Source organism: Thermobia domestica, chromosome 10 (assembly GCF_964235325.1).
Source record: "Thermobia domestica chromosome 10, izTheDome1.hap1.1, whole genome shotgun sequence".
Lineage (NCBI taxonomy): Eukaryota > Metazoa > Arthropoda > Insecta > Zygentoma > Lepismatidae > Thermobia > Thermobia domestica.
The window spans coordinates 217,824,908-217,848,204 of NC_137463.1; the positions used below are offsets into that span (position 1 = coordinate 217,824,908).

Sequence of the window (23,297 nt, forward strand, 5' to 3'; positions counted from 1 at the left end):
AGCATTATGTCACATAGAAGTATTTTTTCTTTTTACGACTACTTTCATATGTGCCTTTTTGAAGCGAATCCTGTATCAAGATCATTAGCCACTGCATGCTGTGTATGCTATGGTTTACTTCCTATTGTACATTTGTTCCTTCTGCAGTTTCATTATTGTATATTTGATCGTTTCTCTCAACGAATCCCATAATTTCTCAAATTTACAACTTCATACCTTGCTTGGCAGCACTGATAAACCACCTTCACTTATTTTTTTCCACGTTCTATGCCAATTCTATTAATGCCTTAAAATAGTATACATTCTATTTGAAAAAATGTAAGTGTGTGTTGGGATGCAAACACTGCTTGTGTGACAGTACTCCATGTTCTTGGTCACGTGTCCCCCTCTCGTATGTTTCAGGTTACCTTCATACATATTTCATTTTCTTGCTTTCTCCGGCATTTTTGTGGTATAACTCCGTACAGCCTTACCCAGTAACTGTTTGAGATATGTGTTTTACGTAACGTATAAAAAGGCATTTCATCACCGAGTGACTGTTACCACGATGATTAGCATCTACAATTTCTGAGGGTACCAATTTTCATATCTAGGTATCACGGTTCGCATACGCTCCTTGTTAGTAATACTCGATTTACAGTAATTTCCAGTAACCTTGAACGACATGGACACGAACACAGATACATCGAAGACATACACAATTTCGAATGATTTCCCACCGGGAATCGAGCAAAGAACCGCGACTACTGACTTATCTAAAGCAGAGATGGCGTGGGTCATTGAAAACGAATCACGACTCACTGCCCCAAAACCACGTCCCAGCATGACCCATGACGTACCGTGACCCACTCTGACCCACCATCTACCTTGAACCACCACCCCTATGACCCACTACGACCCACGCCGACCAACCCGCTCCGACCCACCAAAACACATCGTCATCAACTCTGACACATGATCCACGGCTTCTTCTCTACTGACTAAAGAGTTTATACTTGTAATAAAACTAGGTTGTGAAATTCTAAGTAATCGGAGTTTGAATTTGTACGGTCAATCGCTCAAGCACCGCTCTGTTGCAATAACGGTGGATTTGATCTTTACGATATAAAATGGTAAAGTATTTGTCATGGGCCAAAATGACGATGAATTTCAATGAAATTATCACGGTATAATTATTTCCTTGTTGAATTATCCATACTTCTCAGTGTAAAAAAAGCATGAAATTTCAAAGTCTTAAATCAAGATAAGTAGACCAACGTACAGTCCCAACTTAAAATTTCCGTGTATTAATCTTACATTACAAATTTTATGTATATTTTTCTCGCAACTGTATTACTAGGTTGAATTGTGCTCTAAGCGCCCCATATAATAAACATAGGCTTCAGCAATTATTATAGTACAAAGTACATCTTATGCATACATGGATAAATGATCCGAAGCACTGTATTTCTTGTTTCTTGTTTCGGAATTAGTTTCTCAACTTATATCGATCGTTTTCGATTATTTTTGCAAACCAACCCACTACCAATTTTGCATATATCGAAAGTTTCGCACCCTCCCCCCCCCCATAAAGAATTTTAAAAATGCCATGAGACGTTCTGTTCATTTTCAATAATAAAGTGTTAATATGCTTAATTTCAAGTCCATAAATATAACAGCTTGTGAGAGACTCATTTTTTTCGCAAAACTTCGTATCTCCACTACCCTCTTATGATATTATAATGAAAGTGATATGATAACATCTCAGTGTGGATTAAGGCCCAACTATATACCTAAAGTCATTGCATTTGACTTTGCAATTTGGCCGTGATGATCAGACACACATAGTTACATTCATTTTTATATAATAATTTATATATTTCAGTGATTCAAAAATGTATTTTTTTAGTAGTGAGCGCCTCCAGAAACTCATAGTTTGTGTGTCTTGAAAGCCAAGTAGTAGTATAAGTCCTATTGCTATTATTACAATTACAAATAACAATATCCGAAAATGCCTGAAGTTCTTTTTCACTTAGAGATACTCATCTCAGGTAAGTAAACAGAAATAAGTAAAAAAAGTAAGGGTAATGGAGACCTTGAAAGTAAAACTTAAACAAATTCACCAGTGTTCAGAAACATATTTTTAAATGACGCTTGATCCTAGACATAGGAGCTAAATACGCGGTTCTGATAAGTTGAAGTTATCCGTTTCTCGCTACATAGCATGAATACAGCAGAAATTAAGCACCTTCTACTGTCGGTCTTCATGGCCGAGCTTGATAACGCAACTGATTAGTAATTACGGTATAATCGCTTTTGGCGTGGTTTCAAACCCGTCCCAGGGAAACTGTTTTATATTTTATATCTTATTATATTTTCATATCACTTTGTTCCTTAAAATAAGATAAATAATACTCAAAAAAGTGATTTACTTACGTTACGTGTGCAGTTTTGCTACATGAACACATTGTATAAGTAATAATAGTAATAGTAAGAGTATTAGTAGAAACGGGTTAGAAACCACGCAATTCTAGCTTTCTTCCACCTTAACTGCCATGATATAAATTTAACCGCAGCTGCTTCTCCAATTTTCTTCTTCTTTAATTCCAGCAAACTGACAATTGTCTTCTATTACTATAATACACAACACATACACCAGAAGGTTTGGACAATCGCAAATTGCAATCAATCAGGAACGTGTATTTAGTTCCTATGGCTAGAGTCGAGGGTGAAAAAATACATTGTTCAGAAGATGCTGTCTCCAATGCAGTACATAGAGTGGATAAGAAGATCAGAGTGGTTCGGTGAGTCAGAGTGGGACATGGTGGGGTGGTGGGTCGCATTGGGTAGTGTGCTGTTGATCAACGACTCACTCAGAAAACTGCCCACTTTACCCACTGACCCAGCGTTCCACTCGAACTCTGATCTGAGGTTGGGTAACTTCGCATGTACCAAAGTAAGTAAACTTGTGGTGGACAACATCGTGCTCGTGAATTTTCTCGGTGCACTCCAGTTTCCTCCCACTTTTTACTTCCACCAATTCGTCCATTATAGTTCACTTGTTTTAACCATTGTCTAATATGGACATTTGACTCCACCACATTTTCTAAAATATCTACCAGATAACTTGAAAGAGAATTCACCAGAGTGTAGATATTATTACTCCAGATGCGTTGGAGGTGTTCACAGTATTTATGGCTATAGTAAATCAAATTGCTTTATGTCTTCCTCGTTCAGAATAGCATGCTGAATAAAGGTAAGTTGATTTTATCTGTCTTATACTTACATGTAACATTTCCTAAGTACACTGAGAAAAATCCATTATCCGGACAGCGGTATATTGTACAAATACAAGGATTCGTTATGTTTACTAAGGAAATCTGTACGGAGCGTACTTTATCCATATGCTACACAGCTACTGCCTTTAACGCGCTTGGATGTTATATCATGTCGCTGCAGGATGTCTGATATCTAACAATCTTCCGTATTTTATATACGTATACGTATGTTAAATACTTCAGCTATATGTTATATACGTCCATCTGTGTGTGAGGTCCTGACCGCCTATAGACACCTCTTTCTTGCACCATAGATGACGTCATGAAACAACTGTCGTATGCTTACGAGCTGGTTTATAAACGAGGTTGTTTACAAACGGAAAAGAAGAGCGGAAGGAAAGAAAGCCTGGGTAAGTGCAATAGTAAATTATCACTTTAGTTAAATATTCCATTAATTATATATTCCTTTAGTATAACTTGCTTTAATATAGTACTAAACAAGTAATGTGATTTATGACCACAATTCTTACTATTGTAACTCGTTAATGGTTGAGGAGAAAGAAATGGGTTAATCTGAATTTTGAGAAATCTTTGAATATTAATGTTTTGTAACTTTTTACATTTCAAGGTACGCAAAATGAATGTTATGTGTTTATTCTTTCCTTTTTATATGTGACGGTTTATTACTTGATGGAGATTTACTACAGGACTGCTTAACATAATTGCTAAGAAACCGTTTTCAGCGCGAACATTTTCTTGTGTAGTGAAGATTTAGGATTTAGATTTCTGGGCTTTCGGCATCAATGACCTTGTTAGCCCGTCACATGTGAGTTATGACGTCCCTCGGTGAGCACACTATCCGGGGAAAGGGAAGGAAGCAAACGGCCTGGGACCTATATGTTGGGTACTACCCGGCATTTGCCTGGTATGAAATGAGGAAAACCCAAGAAAGCCTCATTCAGGATGTCTGGACTTAAAAGCTTTTGATACTTTTTCGACCGAGTGCCCCTACCGGAATCGAACCTGGGTCCGCTCGTACCGAAGGCGAGAGCGTTAGCAACTACGCTACGCGGAGCCACTTGTGTCTAGGAAACCTATTTTTACTAGGATATTTGCAACAAAATTTATTTCCTTTCTTTCTTTATTTTTCTTTTTCTTTTTGTTTTTTAACAATAAAACAAAACATATTTTACAGCCTCACTGAAATTTAAAAACAGCAGTCAGGGAGAGCTCACGTTTAAGATTCTTTTTGTTTTGTTTTGTTTTGTTTTGTTTTGTTTTGTTTTGTTTTGCTTGTTATGTTCTCTAGTTAACTAATGTTTGAGTTCCTGAGAATTACATTATTATTATTATTGTTTCATAATTTTCGAACCAAAAATTAGATGTTTTTCTTTTTTCCTTGTGTTGACGTCATTGTGGCAAGTTGGGGTGTTTGTATCGTACCTTGGCAATAATTTGGTTACTAGCACATAGTTTCAAGGTCATAAGTTGTAGGCCGCTTGAAACAGCTATTACACAGTTGAGTGTCAGGCGTTTGACTTGCAGCTTTCGTTACAGCGTCTAAATTGCAGTATTGGATTGCGTCCAGCTTCTATGGCTGGTAAAAAAGTTATATCGCTTTCGTAATATGGTAAGAAATACAATGTAACAGTTAGGTATAGTATATATGACTAGTTTAATTAGTCGGAAATTACTCTGTTTCCTTGTCTTATTCTTTCGATTATGTTTAAGTACTGTGTCTTCATAGTATTGTTTCACTATTTCTAGAAGGAATTAAGTATTAACGAAGTAAAGAATAAGCAGAAGCCCACTTTGACGTTTACTATTTCTCATACTTCATTGAGAATGTTTTGATCCCCAATTGCGCAAACTTCTAATATGTATGTGTGTTTCTTTTTGTTGTTGTTGTTGTTCTAGTATGTATGTGTGTTTCTTTTTGTTGTTGTTGTTGTTGTTTACACTGCTATAGATATGAGCTCCTTCATGGCTAAGCGGTTAGCGTACGCGCCTTTGGTGTGGGAAACCCGCGTTCGATTCCCGGCGGGAGTGTTTCGGAGTCCATGTTAATCAGTAAGTCCACGTCTCATACAGCCTCGTTGCAGAAAAGGATATTAAAATCAACTCAGCACTGCTTTACAGATGGAGTTGTTTGATTCAGGGTTCGAATGAAGCTTTTTACGGGAAGCAGGCACGTAGCCAAGGGGTGGGTCCAGACCCCCCCCTCGGATCCAGAAATGAAAAATATTAAGGAAAGATGAAACAGAAAGAAACAGATGAATCAGCCTCAAAAATATAAAGCTACAATAAGCGTTTTGGTTACTCTTTCTTACGAGGAGCTTTGTGTGGAGGAAAGGGGAGGGGGGGGGCGGATCAAGTTGAAATTGGATATTATTATAACGGAACATTCCGAATTCCATCTAGCTCCATGTTAACCGTATGCAGCGGCGCAAATCTGTCTTCAACATTGGGAGGGACGGGTAAGACAGTTCTCATAATTTTTTTAAGGATGTTCAAATTACAGTATAACCTCGTTAACACGAACTCGCTTAAGCCGAACACTCGGTTAGGACGAACAAAATTTCGGTCCCGGCATCGCTGTACGTTATCTTATAGGAAGTTTTATCGGTTAACACGAATTTCGGTTAGCACGAATTACGAACTAATTTTTAGTCCCTTGAGTCAGTAAAGGTTTTGATTTAACACGAACTTCCAATCCTTTGATTTTTTTAAACATCATTTTTCTTATTTCAGATTTCACTCCAGATCAGTTTTTGTCATACAGTATTTATACAGACGAAAATTGCCTTGTAAATAAGAGAAAAACCAGAAACAGATATCTTTCCTCTTATGAGGTGTTGATTCTGTCCTCTGTCAAGCGCTGAACATGCAGGTGCTTGTCAGACGAGCTGGCGACAGCTCGAGACAAAACATCTTCTCTCCCCTGTAACTCCAAACTGGTGACAGCAATCATAAATACCTTTCCGTTACAAGCGGTACTCACCCTGCTAGCGAAGTTATCAATTTTATAACTTGACCTGGATTTTCTGCGTGGAAGCTTTTTTTTTTTTTTTTTAATCTTCGAAGATAGGCTAATAAACTTACTGTAGTGTTTTCACTTTTCAGAGGATGGTACCGAGACCTACACTAGTCTCGATCTCGATTTTAACTCGAATTTGAGACCGAGGAGTGCTTTCCGAAATCGAGACGAGACCGAAACTCTCAGTCTCGTCTCGATACAATTTTGTAGATGGTATCAAGACAGAGAATAGTCTTGGTCTCGTCACGAATTTGGAACCGAGACGAGACCGAGACTACTCAGTCTCGTCTCGATACCATCTCTAGTGTGTTCTATGACATACATAATATACTGTAGTGGTATGTATAGTCTGTATACTGTAGTGTGTATGTATGGAGAAAATGTATTCGAATAATAAAATTTGTGTCCCCGGTTAACACGAATTCTTTTAACACGAACTCCTGATTTTTCAGTCCCTTGATATTCGTGTTAACGAGGGTTTACTGTATGAAGTTGAAAAACAATGCTGCGGAGGATCAGGGGAGCAGAGTTGTCTTCAAAATTCTGAGGTGGGCAGATTTAAGGCTTATTCTGGGGTGGGGACATCAATTTCATCTTACTTTCCTTTGTGGCAATCGGACACAAATCATCACATTTCTCTCCAAAAAACGCATTTCAAATCGGATTATTGAGGGGAAAGTCCCCCCCCCAGTTCTAAGATTGGAGGGGACATGTCCTCATCCCCCCGGGACTTGCGCCAGTAACCCTATGGACTACAAATGACGATCGATAAACCGGTTCTTTCAGATAGCCTGTCAGAACTTAAGCAATGCCCAGAATTACCAATAATATGAACCATTTTGAATTTCGCGGCAACACTAATCCATTTTATAGGATGTCTTTACTCCAGAAAGAGATCTCGTTGCTATCCTTGACGGCATTGAACTAAGATAAGAGAAATAGAAAGAAGACGAGAAGAACCGAGTTCGAATGACCTTGGAAGACTATGTCTTTGTCAATACTTTTTTCTATTCTTTTACGCAAGATTTCTTCATAATTCTTTAATTAAAATACTTACTAACATATCCTCATTTTATTGTCCTAACAAATCAATATGGATATGTTGTCAGTAAAATAGTTTAGATTGATCGAACCCCTGGTGTGATAACCACAGTATTTCGTCACAGACCTCCCGTATTGCGAAATCGTGGCTACGTGCCTGCGGGGAGGGGGCGACTTTTCAGATATACAATCCAAGCCTTTTATTTCTCAGTGATGCAAGATATAATATATAGTATATAATATGTAAAATATGAAATGAGGGAACATATTTTCCCGGCAAGGGAGAAATTCTTTGGCGAGTTGGGGAAATTACTTGACGAGAGGGAAAATCTTCATCCTCCCGTTGATTCAAATCTTGATCGAAGATCATGCGAGTAGGATTCCATATTATGCTGTAGGTGTAGGTAGTACACAGTCTTGGCGCTGAATAGGACGCTAAGCTTCAAGCCAACCACATGTCTGTAATAACCTATTGCGATTGAATGGTAATGTAACGTAATGTACGATATGTGCATTTTCTAGATGCCATAAAATTATAATTTTAATTGAACATTCCACGATTATATACTTCAGGTTAAAGGAGTTTGATGATTAATTGAAGTGAATAATCGAGGCAGTGATTCTCAATCTTCTTGACTTACGACACACTTTAGTAAACCCCAATGACATCGATATATTTGTTTAGATTTTGGATTGCTTTCCAACAAGTCGAGCCGCGCCAAAGCTGTAGGCTTACTAAGTTAAGTGAACTGATCCTAATCTAAATCCATTGTTTTCGGGGGCGCAGAAATGGACAGTGACACTTCCGATACTATTTAAATCAAAATTCAGCCAAGCAACTTGGGGAGGGAAAGAGGGGAGACGGATCTTACAAATGATCGAAAATAACCGATATGAGAGAGCGTTTCGTAATAGTAAAAAAAGTGACTGACTAACGTAACATACATGTATTACTGGTTTTCTTATTTTCACCCAACGAAGCAGGTAATTAACGCTAGTACTAGGTATGTGTAGACTAAATGAGGTGATTTGCTTCGTGACCCTTCGAACAATGTACGAAGCGGATGCAAGCAGTTAGTACATGGAGTTAGCTTACCTAAATTTAGATTTCGCTTTCCGAAATCTTAATGGATGTATTAAGTGATTTCGTTACTTACACTCTTAATCTCTAAATACAAGGATTCAAAACACATTTTCGATTCCAAACTATGACTCTGCTAGACAAAGAAAGCATAGTCCAGTGTATGTTTTACTTCATTTTCATATACGTGCTCGTAGGTTTTCTCGGGGACTTGGTTTCCTCCCACTTTCTCATTTCACCAAATATTCCATAATCATTAACTTGCTTTAATCACCGACTCCCTTAGCCTAACAGCATAATAGTGGGACATTAAACTCAAAGACTTTATTTTTATTTTCAAGTAATTACTTTTCTCTCCCTTATTTATTTTTAATTTAATTTCTCTTTCAATTTCCCTCTTTTAGGAACATCAACATAATTTACAATTCTTTCTCATTATAATAACACTATTAAAAGTCCCATATGCAGCTCACCACGTTGGAACCCAGCGGAAACAGATGAACAACGAATATTGTCGAAAATATGCATTGCTTACAGCGGCGTAGCGAGCATTACAAGATTGGGAGGGGGATGAAACTTGAAATTGCCAAGTCTTGATTTTTATCTTTAAAAAATGTCAAGTCTTGATAAAAAAAAATGCCAAGTGTTTCGAAAATCTTACAAACCCTATGAAAAACTATTACAGCAACCTTATTTTCATATTCGTTCCATTCCATGCCCCCCGTCTGAGACACGAATAAGATCAGCCCTTGTTCCGCTCTCGAGTCCAATTTAACATCTAACCTCAGGATCATTATCATCACCCACGAAGCACAACTGTTAATTTGATAACTCATGGCTATGTTAGGTAACCTCCGCCAGCTAATCTTCACGAGAACCTTTAAAGTTACAATCAGTTGTAGAAATGCATTTAAAAACGTAGAATAAGGTAGGTTATATTTACTGTTTGTGATGTAGAAGTGCCTAATTTACATATTAAACATTCAATTGAGGGGTTCAGTGAGAGACCAGGCTAACTTACATCCAGGTCAAGATTGAGATTTTGACGGAACAGCATACTAATGTCATTAATTGACCTTTGCCTCAACCACTTGTCTGTGTGGCTTGTCCTGAGACAGGGGCGGATCCAGGGAGGGTCTATCTCCCCCAAGAAGAGGAAACTTTGTGTATTTTAATATAAAATAAAACCCACCCAGAGTTGAATCTCTTAAAAGTAGCTCTATCTTGTAAGTAGTGGCATTACAACCCACCGCCCCCCAGTAGTCCATCCTGGATCCACCCCTGTTGTATACTAAACCAAACTATGAATATCAGTCGTATCCTTTGAAACGTGCTGTTTTCATTTGTTTCCTTTTCTTTCAGAAAGTTAAAATTGTCAGTTAGCCTAGTCTCTCGCTAAACTGTCAATTGTGACAAAACACACCAATAATTGTTGATGCCAAATAAAACATACATATCCAAAGCCTACAAAATATATCACATTATTTAAGTTTTTTTCTTTCTTTCTTTTTTTTTTTTCAAAATTGCTTGCAATGTTTTTCTTCGTGCCAAGCATCCGAATGTCATCTTGAATTCTGACCTCATTTCACTACAATTCTTTGAAGTGTAAGACTGCGCAGCTTTTTTTTCCCCTCTCTCTCGCTCTCTTCAGTCCTTCAGTCTCCCCCACTTTGATTTCATGATTTCGCACTCTGATGAAAAGTATTAAACACCAAAATGGAAAAGTACTAATATATAACCTCTCTTTTAGTAGCCCCTCCAACCACACGCCCGGGGCACGTGCCTTGCTTGCTCGCCCATAGCTCTGTGAGCTATATAAGTAAAATACAATGCGCGCGCATATGTAAACTTGGTGCCAGCTTTGATTCTCGCTGAGAGAGTATACATATAATGTTGGTTCGAATTCCATCAAAACCATAGGCTCATTTTTGTGTAACCTTGGTACTGAAGAAGACAGTAGACTTCAACAAATATTCCTGTCGGGCCTCGATGGCTCAGTGGTAGAGCGTTCACCTCTGGTGTTTGGGGTCTTTGGTTTGATCCCAGCTCGCGCCAAGTAAACTTTGTGGTGGACAAACACCGTGTGAGTGGGTTTTCTCGGGGTTCTCCCGTTTCCTCCCACTTTCTTCATTCCACCATTTCATTCATTATATCATCATCAGCGTCTCCTTTAGCCTAGCCGGTATACCCGTCATTATTGATACAACTATTATATACAGGATGCATCAGAAGTCCCTTGTCATCCTTTCTGAAAACTACAGGGATGTAGTTACATTGATTGCGAGATAAGAGATACACATTAGGCCCAGAGGGATACTTTCGGATTACATCACGCGGACGGTCGCCATCTTAGATTCGAAATTGTAATACGGACGATAAGTGGGTAGTGTGATACATGGCCATGCACTAAAATGTTCTGAGGATGTCAAATATGCAATCAGATATCATGTAACTTATTCTGGTGAAATGTTATTGGCAGTGAACCAAGTGAGACTATATGTAGTGGTATGTCATACCCTTCTTTTTTTTTTCCAGTGATAGAGACATACCGTTTCTGGTTTTTTAGTGATCAAGATAAACCTTCACGGAAGAATAAATGCTAAATACCATTAATAAATCCCTTTTTTATACGTATTGACGAATAGCTTTGCACATAAAAAGATTTTATTTCTTATGTAGATTCTAAGTTGACAATACTGACATTTTTACCTTTTTCTACCTTTTGTTTGTAAAATGAGGTGTTTTCAAAGAAGTTCATCTAGTTTATATTTTGATGTGCCGTATTGAATTGTTTCTTTCGTATGTATGTATGTGTCGTCTTGTCTGAATTCTTATAAGCGTCGTATTTTGAGCATGGGCGGATTTAGGGGATTGCTGTGGGGGCAGATCTTACGGGAGTTTGAAATACCCCTCATTCGAGTGTGTGGTCCAGGAGTTTTCCCGCTGGAAATTGTTAATATTGAAAGTCGGTTTTTGAGCACTTTCGTGTATAATTCTCTGATACAAGGTAAGGGCTATTTTTATTTATTTTTTTCCAGAAAGTTGTTCACGATGGATGGATCAGTCTCCGTTTTTTCTCCGTAACTAAAAGAAGCTTTCCAGTGGTTTTCAGACATTATGTAAATAGAAATGCAATCTTGTAGGCTTCACACCTCACTGCATTTGAACATTTAGATAGCCGATATGTCGAGTCAAAATCGTAATAAAACACACCGCCTCTGATTTTTCCCACTTCGAACACATTTCCCTGTTATAGTCAGGGGTAAAAGCTAGGGGGAACGCGGGGGACGCAGTTCCCCACCTCGAAAAATATGTAGGACGTCCCCCAGATCCTAAAATGGTACAATGGGCAGAGATAGGCAGGAGGAACGGCGTGGAGTGATGCCGCTACCTACCGTCCCCCCACCTTTTCAGGTCCACTTTTACCCCTGGTTATAGTATATGTTCTACATGTTCCTACTGAGCAATAAACATTTGCAGAAGCTTCTTCCAATTGCTGTGGACACAAAGTAGGATATAGGGTCAAATTTGTGCACAGACGATGGCGATACTTTGTTCTAGATGATAAAAATTATGAATATTTACTGCACAAACCATAGCCTTAACTTTTCCACTTAGCTAGAAATTGAACAGCGTTAGGTCCGGTGATCGAGCAGCCATTCAACTGCCTCTCGTCGATCAACCCATGTTCTAGAAAATTGTTCAAGTAGTGACGCAATACGAATCCATAATGAAGAAAGCGCCATGGTGTTGAAAAAACTGCGAGAATGTACCATCCTCGGGCATCGCAGCTCGCAATATCTATCCCTGTACGAACGAGCGTGAGGTATTATTCCGCAGTTAATTTTATGGAATGAAAAAGTGACTGATTAGACGTATTCCTCATTTGTCTGCCAACAACATAATTAATTTTCTTTGCGCTGGTCATGTTGGAGGGGTCTTGCACGCGGGGTTGTCAGGTGACCAATTGTGCATGTTCTGCCTATTAACCTTCCCATTTACGTAGAGGTCAGCTTCATCTGAAAAAAGTATTTGCATAAAAATGTTAACCATAATTACTCACTGCACTTGGCGATCAACATCGTTCTCGTGGAGATGTTGCTTCATTTGCACCTTGTACGGATGCACTTATACACGCGCAGACCCTATGACTCAACCCACATTGCATTAATAAATGACGTGTGCTCCTCTGGGGCCACATCGAGAAAGAAGTCAGCACTGCCGTAGGCGTTGCTTCATCTGTAGCTCTCTACGATCGTCCGCTACGACGTATGTTCACGAATGTGCCCGTCTCCTCAAATTTAGTTAATTACTGTGACACTGCAACATGTAACACAGTCACATTGTGGATGATTCTGTTTGCAATCGGTAACCACTGTACAGGCACTCCTCCCGCTCCACAGTTTGAATATTTCGATGCATTCCTCACGTGCTAACGGTATGGTTCTACATCTAGAAGAAAGAGGTAAATACAACGTTCAATTGGCAATAACTTTTCACCAAATTAAGCTCCATGGAATCTGATTGCATATTTGACATACTGAGAAAATTCTAGCCTGTGGCCATATATATATCACATTACCCACCAGTTTATAACAAACAAATTTAATCCAAAATGGCGGCCGTCTGTGAGAGTATTTCCAAACGGCCTAATGTGTATCACCCATCTCACATTCAATTAAACTACACCCGTGTAGAATTTAGAAAGGAACTTCGTATGATGTATACAGGGTGTTTCGAAAGTCCTCTGACGTTACAACAAAACGTAAGAGGAAAAACCATTTCTAAATATGTTGTTTTCATTCTAAAGTGAACACTTTTTAAATCGGAGGAGCCGTTTGGGCTGTACTCTTTATGCGCCCAATGTGGAATGAAAATGCAATGTTACCATTTACCTGGACCCACAACATATGTGAATGAAGTTACTGTTTGAAATGGGGGCTAGCCATCGATATGTTAGCGTAAAAATCAGTAACTTCATTCACTTATGTTGTGGGTCCAGGTAAATGGCAACGTTGCATTTTCATTTAACATTGGACGCATAAAGAGTGTACAGCCAAACAGCTCATCCGATTTTGAAAATTCCTTCAACTTACATTGGAAACATCATATTTGGAGACGGTTTCCCAATTACATTTTGTTGTAACTCTGATAATAATCGAGTTACTTAATGTCAGGGGACTTTTGAGACACCCTATATATCTTATGGAATATATGTTTGATGTCCCTATAACTGTAGATATAATTTAGTTTGTTTAAATTTACAAGTTATTACAAGTAGATTCTGACTTACATGCGTAAGAGTTTGTATGTAACTAACTAATAAATTCTATTTCATGAAATTTACATTGAAATATTTAACACAAAATCTTTTATATTCATGCTTAACTTAGTGACTTGGCTTTGGACTGCAACTGATTATTGTACCCCATTATTGCTTGAGAAGAAAACCGATGTCCGAATCTTCATTTGGAGAAACCAAAGAACTATTGGAATGCTGAGGATTGCAATCATTAATTTCTACACTTCAAGGTGCGTAAAGTATATCTAGGTATATTCTGTGTTTATTGTTATAATTACTATTACTATTATTGGGTTTAGAATCAATCAAGTACTTCATGATATTTTAGAGGGATCAAGATGGCTGCCAGATAGATAAATATTTGAGCGTCAGGCCCTTATTTCTTTTCAATTTTATATTTAATCAATGTCTATTTCCCCCCCCCCCTCATTATTCCACCAAATCGTATTCCAAGATCATCAATTTTCAATACTCATTTGTGACTGTCAGCATACATAGCATAACCGTAGGAAGTAAAACAAAGATTTATTTTTATTTTTCGTTTTCATGTCTTTTCTCCATAGCTGTGAAAAATAACGCCTTCAACCTCATAAATTTGTATGCTACTTGCCTGCTTTCGAGCACAGTAATCAACTATTTGGACATTACGAAGCAAAGCAGGTCTACGTTGCAGTTAGCATACTTTTGAAAGGATGTGACATAATGATATTGGTGTTGCGATGTTCAGCCTAAACAGTGCAAGTAAATAAATCTGTAACAATTGTATTGGTGTTTAGCTTACATGTCCTCCAGACGGGTCATTTTTTTTTTTTTTTTTACATCTTGTTACTTCTACTCTATATGAGGGGTCGCGGTAGCTCAGTGGTGGAGCGTTCACCTCTGGTGCTTGGGGTCCTGGGTTCGATCCCAATCCCCGCCAAGTGAACTTTGTGGTGGACAAACACCGTGTGCGTGGGTTTTCTCGGGGTTGTCCCGTTTCCTCCCACTTTCTTCATTCCACCATTTCATTCATTACTCATCATCACCGTCTCCTTTAGCCTAACCGGCATAATCGTGGGACGTAAAACTCAAAGATTTCATTTCATTTCTACTCTATATGAAGTATATTCTGAGGTTGTGTTTTTGGGGACGTGGTAGCTCAGTGATGGAGCGTTCACCTCTCCTGCGTGGAGTTCCTGGATCGATCCCAGCACGTGCCAAATGGGCTTTGTGTTGGACAAACACTGTGTGTGGTTTTCTCGGGGTTTTCCCGTTTTCTCTCACAGTTTTCATTCTACTATTTCATTCATTCTCATGATTATAGTCTCCTTTAGCATACCCGGCAAAATCGTGGAACGTAAAACTCAAAGATTTCATTTCATATAAACTTTGGTGCAAAGTAACCCCATAGATGAAGATATTTTGCACCACATACAAAAAAGTATGTTCAATATACTAACATAATGTTTGTCTGCAATGTTTTCTCTCCTGTATTTATACATTTCACTTTTTACACAAAACTGCATGTGTAACGAATTTTTGTTACGAAATTCGAGACGAGACATAGCTCTTCCAATAGAAACAGATACAGTTTTCGAGACGAGACAACTTTCGCGACACCTTTGCGAGAGGTGACAGTCTCAAATCATTTCTCGTGCGTACCCCTAGCCCATATCGTGCGTTATCAAAAAGCATGTTAATGAGAAATAACAACATGTAAATACAATATAGGTAGTTAAAAACATTTTTGTTTTCATTCTTCACTAATGCATTATTATTAACCTCAGTATTTTATTGTCCATTCTTAATCTTAAGGTGATATATAATTAAGTTTTGAATTCGGTTAACTTATTTTGTTTCTCAAATTGTATTAAAAATGTATGTACAAACATGTTTATTTTCATTCTTGAGTGCTTAAAGTCACTATAGTTATTAAACATAGTAATTAATATTGTACTCTTAACGTTAAAATAATATACAGTTAACTTTTGAATTCAGTTAACATTTTTCTTACTGAAATTGCTTTAAAAAGTATGTAAAAACTTTTTTATTTTCTTTCTTGAGTGCCAAAAGTGATGCACAGTTATTAAGATTAGTACTTTATACTCTATTCTTAATTTTAAACTGATAAACAGTGCGTTTCTGAATAAATTATGTCAAGTTATTTGAGTGACGAACACTGGTACAAAACCCTAACTACCACTGGAACATTTCGATTTTGAGATGACTACTACCGGTGCAATACAAGGGATTTTAAAATATTGTTTTTCCTTCAACGGCTATTCGATTTTGAATTCTGACTACATGGTCATATATAGGAAGGATCAGTGTCTCTTTCCAACTATGGTACAGCTCCGACCGATTCACGGTGCTCACAGAAGAGACAAAAGAGTATGTTTTCAACCTTAAAGTAACGACCACTGGTGTTTTTACCCTGGTATGCAAAAGTAAGTGGGTACCCCAATGGGGTAGAGGGGTACTATGCGGTACCTAATTTCTGCATTTTAGATATATGGAAATACATGTGTCTAAAATGTAAAGAACTGATATTTGTTTACCGAAAACTGCAACTCGGTAAGCCTTACGGATACCGAGACATGGGAAAATAAAGAGCGACACGATATGTATGTGGGGCTTGCATACTTGAAGGTACAATTTGGAAAATGAATTCAAATATGACTAACGGCTATCAAGATATTGTCAAATAAAGAGAGGAACAATACAGGTATGGGATTTTCGTATTAGATGATAAAATTTCCGAAACCGGTCATGGAAAGTTAATAAACACCAGTAGCAATTCCATCTTCAAGTAATTAGATATTTCCATGGGGTGTTAGAACATCTTACAGTCTACCAAGATTAAATTTTAAAAGCTTTTGAAAATATAACTTGACATTTGTAAAGAGTATTAGAAATATGTATTTACCTAAAACTTGCAGCTAGTACATCTAACATATAGAGAAACACCGTGAAATAAAAGAGTATGAGATGTTGAAACTTCGGAAAAATTATTGGTCCCAACAAAATTAAATAAGATGGTATTTCTATGGGTTAAGTAAGTACCTCAGTACAATTTCGATGGAAAGATTAGTTCTAGGTTTTCTTCAGGCAGTTCCAAAGGTTCATCGAGCTGTGTAAAAGAGTGAAAATTCCCTGTGAATATCTAATATAGTAACCAAAATATAACGAGTCATTTATTTTATGACGTAAAAATAGAGATCTTTAAGGATTTGTACTTCTGGGCCTTTGCTATAAGAAAGAAATTCAAAAACCTACTGTATATACCTTAATATGCAATTAAATCAGTGAGGACACAGTAACTTAGTGGTGGGGTGTGTACCTAGTATGTTTTGCAGAAACTACACTGGAGTATTCTCTTAATCCACAGAGATACGATCACACTTAACTGCCCATTTAATTTTAAAATGAAATTAAGGCAAGTGAATGTTGATGATAGAATTGATGGAGTGTAAAGGTGGGAGGAAAAGAGTACACCGAGAATACCCACGAATACAATGTCGACTACAAACTGACTTGGACACGGATCAAACCAGGGACCCAATACACCAAAGGTACGCACTCTACCACTAAGCCACCGTGCCTCCACCCATTTAATTGTCTATTAAGGTGTATACGGTAGTTTTCTGAAATTTCTTCTTCTTACAGCAAAGACTCAACAGTACAAATCCATGTGGGTCTCCATTTTTACGACCTCGTAAAATACATAATTACTTATATCTCGGTTGCTATATTAGATATTGACAAAGAATTTTCATTCTTTTTGTACGCTAGGAATTATCACGCTTGGATTTACCCGAAGAAAACTTCGAGCTGAATTAATCTTTCGATCGGAATTGCCCTGACGAGTGTGAGGTACTCACTTAACCCATATAAGTACCATCTTATTTAACTTTTATTAAGATCAAAAGTTGTTTTATGAAATTTCAAGATCTAATACTCTTTTATTTCACGGTGTCTCTCTAGCTGTAAGATGTACTGGCTGGAAGTTTTGGGTAACTCTATTCTCTTTTCTAATACTCTTTACAAATGTCAAATTATATTTTCCAAAGCTTTTAAAACTTAATCTTTTTAGACCCATGATGTTCTAAAACCCCATGGAAATACCCAGTTACTTTAGGATGAAATTGCTACTGGTGCTTATTCAGATTTCATGATCGATTTCGGAAATTTCACCACCTAACACGAAAACCCCATAACTGTGTGGGTCCTCCCTTTATTTGACAATATCTTGATAGCCATTAGTCATATTTTCATTAATTTTCTAAACTACTGTCAAGTATGGAAGCCCCACATACCTATGGTGTTCCTATTTATTTCACCATATTTCGGTAACTGTTAAACATACCGACTTGCGGTTTCGGTAAACACACACCTGTAACGTTCTTTATAAGTTTATTAAGATATATTTTAGAATGTTTAGAAATGGGAGGTCTGCGAATGCCATAGTACCCGAAAACCCCCATAAGGACGTGTGTGTAGTGTATTGAATTGAAACTACTTTTGAGGTTGTTGATAGCCCTCAGTAATTACGTTTTCGAAACTGCACAATCTAGTACGCAAAACTCACACTTCTATGGTGTTGTCCTTTATTTTCCCATACCTCGGTATCCATAAGGCTTACCGAGTTGCGGTTTTCTGTACTAAACAGATATCAGTTCTTTACATTTTAGAGACATATATTTCCACATATCTAAAAATGCAGACATATTAGGTACCCCATGGTACCTCGAACGCCAGTGGGTATCCACTTACTTTTGCATAGTAATACATTTCGAGTTGTTCAGCATCAACAAACACTTTTTTTTTAATTCATCATTTTTCTACCAGAAACCCAAAAGTCCATACCTGACCGAACAGATTTTGTCCATTTAATCTAAAAAATGTTAAATATTTTAAAATGTAACATTTTAAATATTTTTGGATTTTTGTTTCAGGTATTTCATGTATCAAAACAAAACCAGGATTCTGCATGAAAGACAGTGAAAAGAAGCAGTGTAATTTGTGGCTAAAAGCACGTCCTTTCTGAAGACAGACCCGATTGTATTTACATTCTTTTGTACAAATATGTAACCTTAATAAATATACTGCTCCGCAAATTATTTCTTTCTTCCATAAATTAGAATAAATGTATGTCTGTTTAAAGAAAATGTTTGTTAGTTAAAGGTCTTTTCAACTCTTTTTCTCTGTAAATAAGAACATTATACCTTGCAACATTTTTTTTTATCATTGTGCAATTCCGATTGGATAAAGTAAATCTGCACGAAGCACTATTATTTCAGTCATACATTAATAACTAATGTATTGTTCTGTGAATAAGGCAATGGTATAGTGAATATGTTTTAACATAAAATCTGTAACTCAGCTTTTCAGTAGTCAACTTTATTGAGAATCCGAAGAAAGAAAGAAAAAATGTTGGACTTAACGAATTTCAAAATTATTTTTGTTCGAATTCTGGACTAATCCAAATTATCCAGAGAAATCATTTATGTTGCTCTCTACAGATGTATCCTTTCTCCAAATCGTATGAAAAGGAGACTTCATACATCGCTATATTTTGTATGTACTATGTTTCGTATTTATTTAATCACTTTGTACCTTTCTCTAGTGTTGACAAGGCCGCAAGTGTCAATCGAATAATTTAGTGTTTCACTCATGTAACCTTGTGACTAACGTACGTCCTGTCGGTATATATATGTTACTGGGTTCGGTTAGCGACAAACAATTTTTAGTGTTAAACAAATACAAAAATCTACACGCAATGAGATACGATGATCTCTGCCTCATAGACAATACCAAGCAACTAACGGTACTGAGTGTGGTTGAGTTTACTAGTGGTATTATCTGGCTAAAATCAATGTTCCGAGAGCTATACTTCTTTTTGTGCTCTGAATGCAAACTTTGATATAACCGTTTTAAATTATTGTACATCTATCTATCTATATATCTATATCTATATCTATATATGTATATAATTGTAAACTAGAAACTTCCGAGTAATTCTGAGAATCATCGCTCTTTCTTTAAATAATGTATGAGACTATTACACTGCTCGTTACTTAAAATGTTGAACTAAGAAGGATACATCCAGGAAAGTCCAAATTTGCAGAATGTGTAGAGCAGGGAAGGATAAATATGTTTGGTCGATGGCTGCACAGCTTCTCATACCTGTGAACTCCGCCAGCTACAGTTGATGAGCTGTGGCATTGGATCGTAAGACGCATGGCTTACCATACCAGAAGAGAACATCCTCTCGATGTCTCGCTGTGTTACAGTCGTTCTGGTTGTCAATGTTGGGTCAGTTCTGCTCTGCTATCACCACGTTGTCACACAGCGAATACAGCGGTAAGTTTAACCCTTAACGTAGCAAGCCTAAGTCGTCAAAGTTGTTTACCAAGCTGGAGTCTTCTGGGGACCCCAAGTATTATTTTAATTTCTCAACATAGTATTGCAGAGGGTTACTCCAACTATTATTTTTTGGATGTCTAGAAGCATACTTAAGTTAAATGAACATTGTTGACGTCAAATATTATGTATATTTGAACACTATTCAGTTCTTCATACAATTTCATACTTGTGTGTTCGTAAATCTGAAACACAGGTTTAACAATGAAGTTTTTACATTTTGAAGTGTGTTTTTATTTTTTGTATTTTTTAAAGAAACGCATCGTTGATCTAATCATGTAATTGATATCTCAAAGGGTTGCAGGATACATATAAAAATCGAGAATAAATTGATTCTTATAATTGCGGCAGTATCACCAAATATCACTCTCTGGGGTCCCTAGAGTACCCCGCTTGGTATGTTAAGGGTTAAGCATATTCGACACTTACTATTAGATATCGGCTTGGGAACTTTGGCGTAGCTACCCTGTCTCCTTGAAGTTGCATTTTTAATGGGGAGTACTGTTTAGGAATCATCTTGTGAGGGAAAACGTTTTCAGCTGACACCATGTTTTTAATTATAGCTTCATTTAAAAAATAACTTATCTGTTAATTAAAATGTTCAGAGAAGTTATTTCTGGAAAATCCTATTCACGCCTCTTGTGGTAACAACTTCTGCATTTTGGAAGAGGATATTATTAAGGAAAAGAATGAGGTAAAGTCGTCTGTATATAGTACACACGGAAAAGAAAGTATTTGACAGTTGACAAATTTTCTTTTGCCAATAGCTCGGCAACAAATTAATTAATTTGGATCTTTTTGTTGTTATTCTTCGAATAGTTATAACTTGACAACCTGCCAAAGTCGGTACTCTGATAGGTTAATTTATTGTTGAGTTTTTAGGAAAACAAATTTTGTCAACTGAAGAATATTTTCTTTCGTGACTGTACAAGCAATGGATGATAACGGCTTAATAAATGACTGTACGTAAGTCTTTTTTGAGTTTGAACATAGGATTGTACATGGCTGTGAATTTTGCATTATTATTGAAGTGCTGCAACTAAGTTATTGCAAAAGGTATGATAAATTCTTACAGTAATATTGTCACATATTGATTTACTCTGTATGAAAACTAAAATAGTTTAACATATGGTTACCCTCCTTTGTGCCAATAATTTTAAAATTAACTCTTGTGCCACTTTTCAACACTTGGCTTTGCAGTAGCTTTCCAAAGAATTAGCAGGAAGTCCAAACTTACACCCTGCAGATAAATACATTTCTCTGGACAGTTTCACTGCTCCAAACTAAAATTTGAAAAGTGTAGTATTTTTAATTTTATTATTATTGGCACAAAGGAGATCAACCATATTTTAAGCTATTTTTGTTTCCATACAGAGAAAAACAATATGTGGCAACATTACAGTAAGAATGTATCATGCATTTCTCAGTATGTTGCAGCACTTCAATAATGGTGCACTATACGTACAATCTAGATCCTGAATATGTCCAATTCATATATTACAACAAGGCAATACGTATGCGATACAGGTAAAATCCGTATATTTCATATGGACAATCTACAAGCTACATACATCCAGTCCATACATTACATATGGCCAGCCTGTACGCGACATACGTGTAATCTATATGCCGCATGCAGACAGTCTGTAAGCTGCATATGTGCACTCTGTATGGTGCATACGGATATTCTGTATGCTGTATCGGGACAAGCTGTGTGCGACATAAGGAAAATCTGTATAATACATAGGTACAATACGTACACTGTATCTAGTCGTACGTACGGGGCACAAGTACAATATAGATGCTGTCTCGGGGTTGAACGCAAGAAACACACGTACAGAACGTATATTGCATACTTCTTGAAATTACGCTCCGTCCTGATAGTCAGTGAGTGTCGTCATTATTAACCCACATGCTACATACGATCCTGACGTCACAAAGCTAGATATTACCTCCGTATATACTTGTTACTGTAGATGACGTCACATGAATGACGTCATTGCACTTATGTAGACAGTACGTATAATACATACTTTTTCAGCTATACGTTTGCTGCAGGATGCTATATACGGTTGTACGTTAAGTCCAGAAACTACAGGAATTACGAATGTAACCTACGTTTTTAAGTATGCCACCTACATTTTTTTTTCTCAGTGTATAATATTCTGGTTTTGATAAAATTTGACAGATAGGTACTACACATGAAATAAACGAATATGTGTTATTTATTTTCTGCGGAAATCCTGTATTACGGGTGCAAAAGCCCCCACCCAAAATTTTGACAATTTCCTTTAGGCACTTCTGACATACTGTTATTATCAATTTTGATATTTCCTGATCAAAGGTTTTGCGGAGACCGTGCCCACTCAAAAGGTTCTTCCAGGAAACTATGAAACACATATTGCCTCATTTTACGAATACAACATCTGGGCACAATTTCGTTCGCTTCGGTCCATTTTTTGCCTTTCGGGCGTCAAATTTCAAAATTTCGGTTCGACGCTTTTGTTCCCTAAAACATTGTATTTCCGCATACAATAAAAAACACGTATTCGTTTATTTTTTACGTATTGTCCCTACACTAAGTTTCGTTACAACCCTTCATGTTGCTTAGGCACTTCTGACATATTGTTATTAGTACTTTTGAAGTTTCGTGGTCAAAGCTTTTGAGGGGTCCATGTAAGAAAATACGAAACACGTACTAACTCATTTCGGGTCTAGAATATCTGTGTGCAATTTCGTTCACTTTGGTCCAGTTCTTCTTGCCTTTTCGAAGTCAGCTTTCAAAATTTTGAGTATGGCTTTTGCCCCGTAAAACAGTATTTCCGCAGAAAATAATTTACATCCTTTTCATTTATTTCATATGTAGTACCTATCTGCCAAATTTTATCAAAAACGGTGTGTTAAACTTGGGAAGTGTTACGTGTAACAGGCATGTAGCAAGGGGTAGGTCCGGGGGTTTCCGGACCCCCCTTCCGGATCCAGAAATGAAAATATTAAGGAAAGATGAAACAAAAGAAACGAGAAAAAGATGAATCAGCGTCAAAAGTATAAAGCTACAGCAAGCGTAACGAAACATTCCGAATTCCATCTATCTCCATGTTAATCCTATGGACTACAAATGACGATCGATAAACAGGTTCAATAAGATAGACTCTCAGATAGAACCTAAGAAATGCC

The 23,297-nt window shown here is 37.2% G+C and overlaps 1 long non-coding RNA gene across 1 annotated transcript; it reads left to right on the plus strand.

The window, feature by feature from the left end:
- Positions 1 to 4,798: 4,798 nt before the first annotated feature.
- On the plus strand, positions 4,799 to 18,800 carry LOC145662178 (uncharacterized). Its single transcript, XR_014127006.1, has 3 exons — positions 4,799 to 4,887; positions 13,810 to 13,948; positions 18,653 to 18,800. It is a non-coding gene; the product is annotated as an uncharacterized LOC145662178 (long non-coding RNA).
- The last annotated feature ends 4,497 nt before the right edge of the window (positions 18,801 to 23,297 follow it).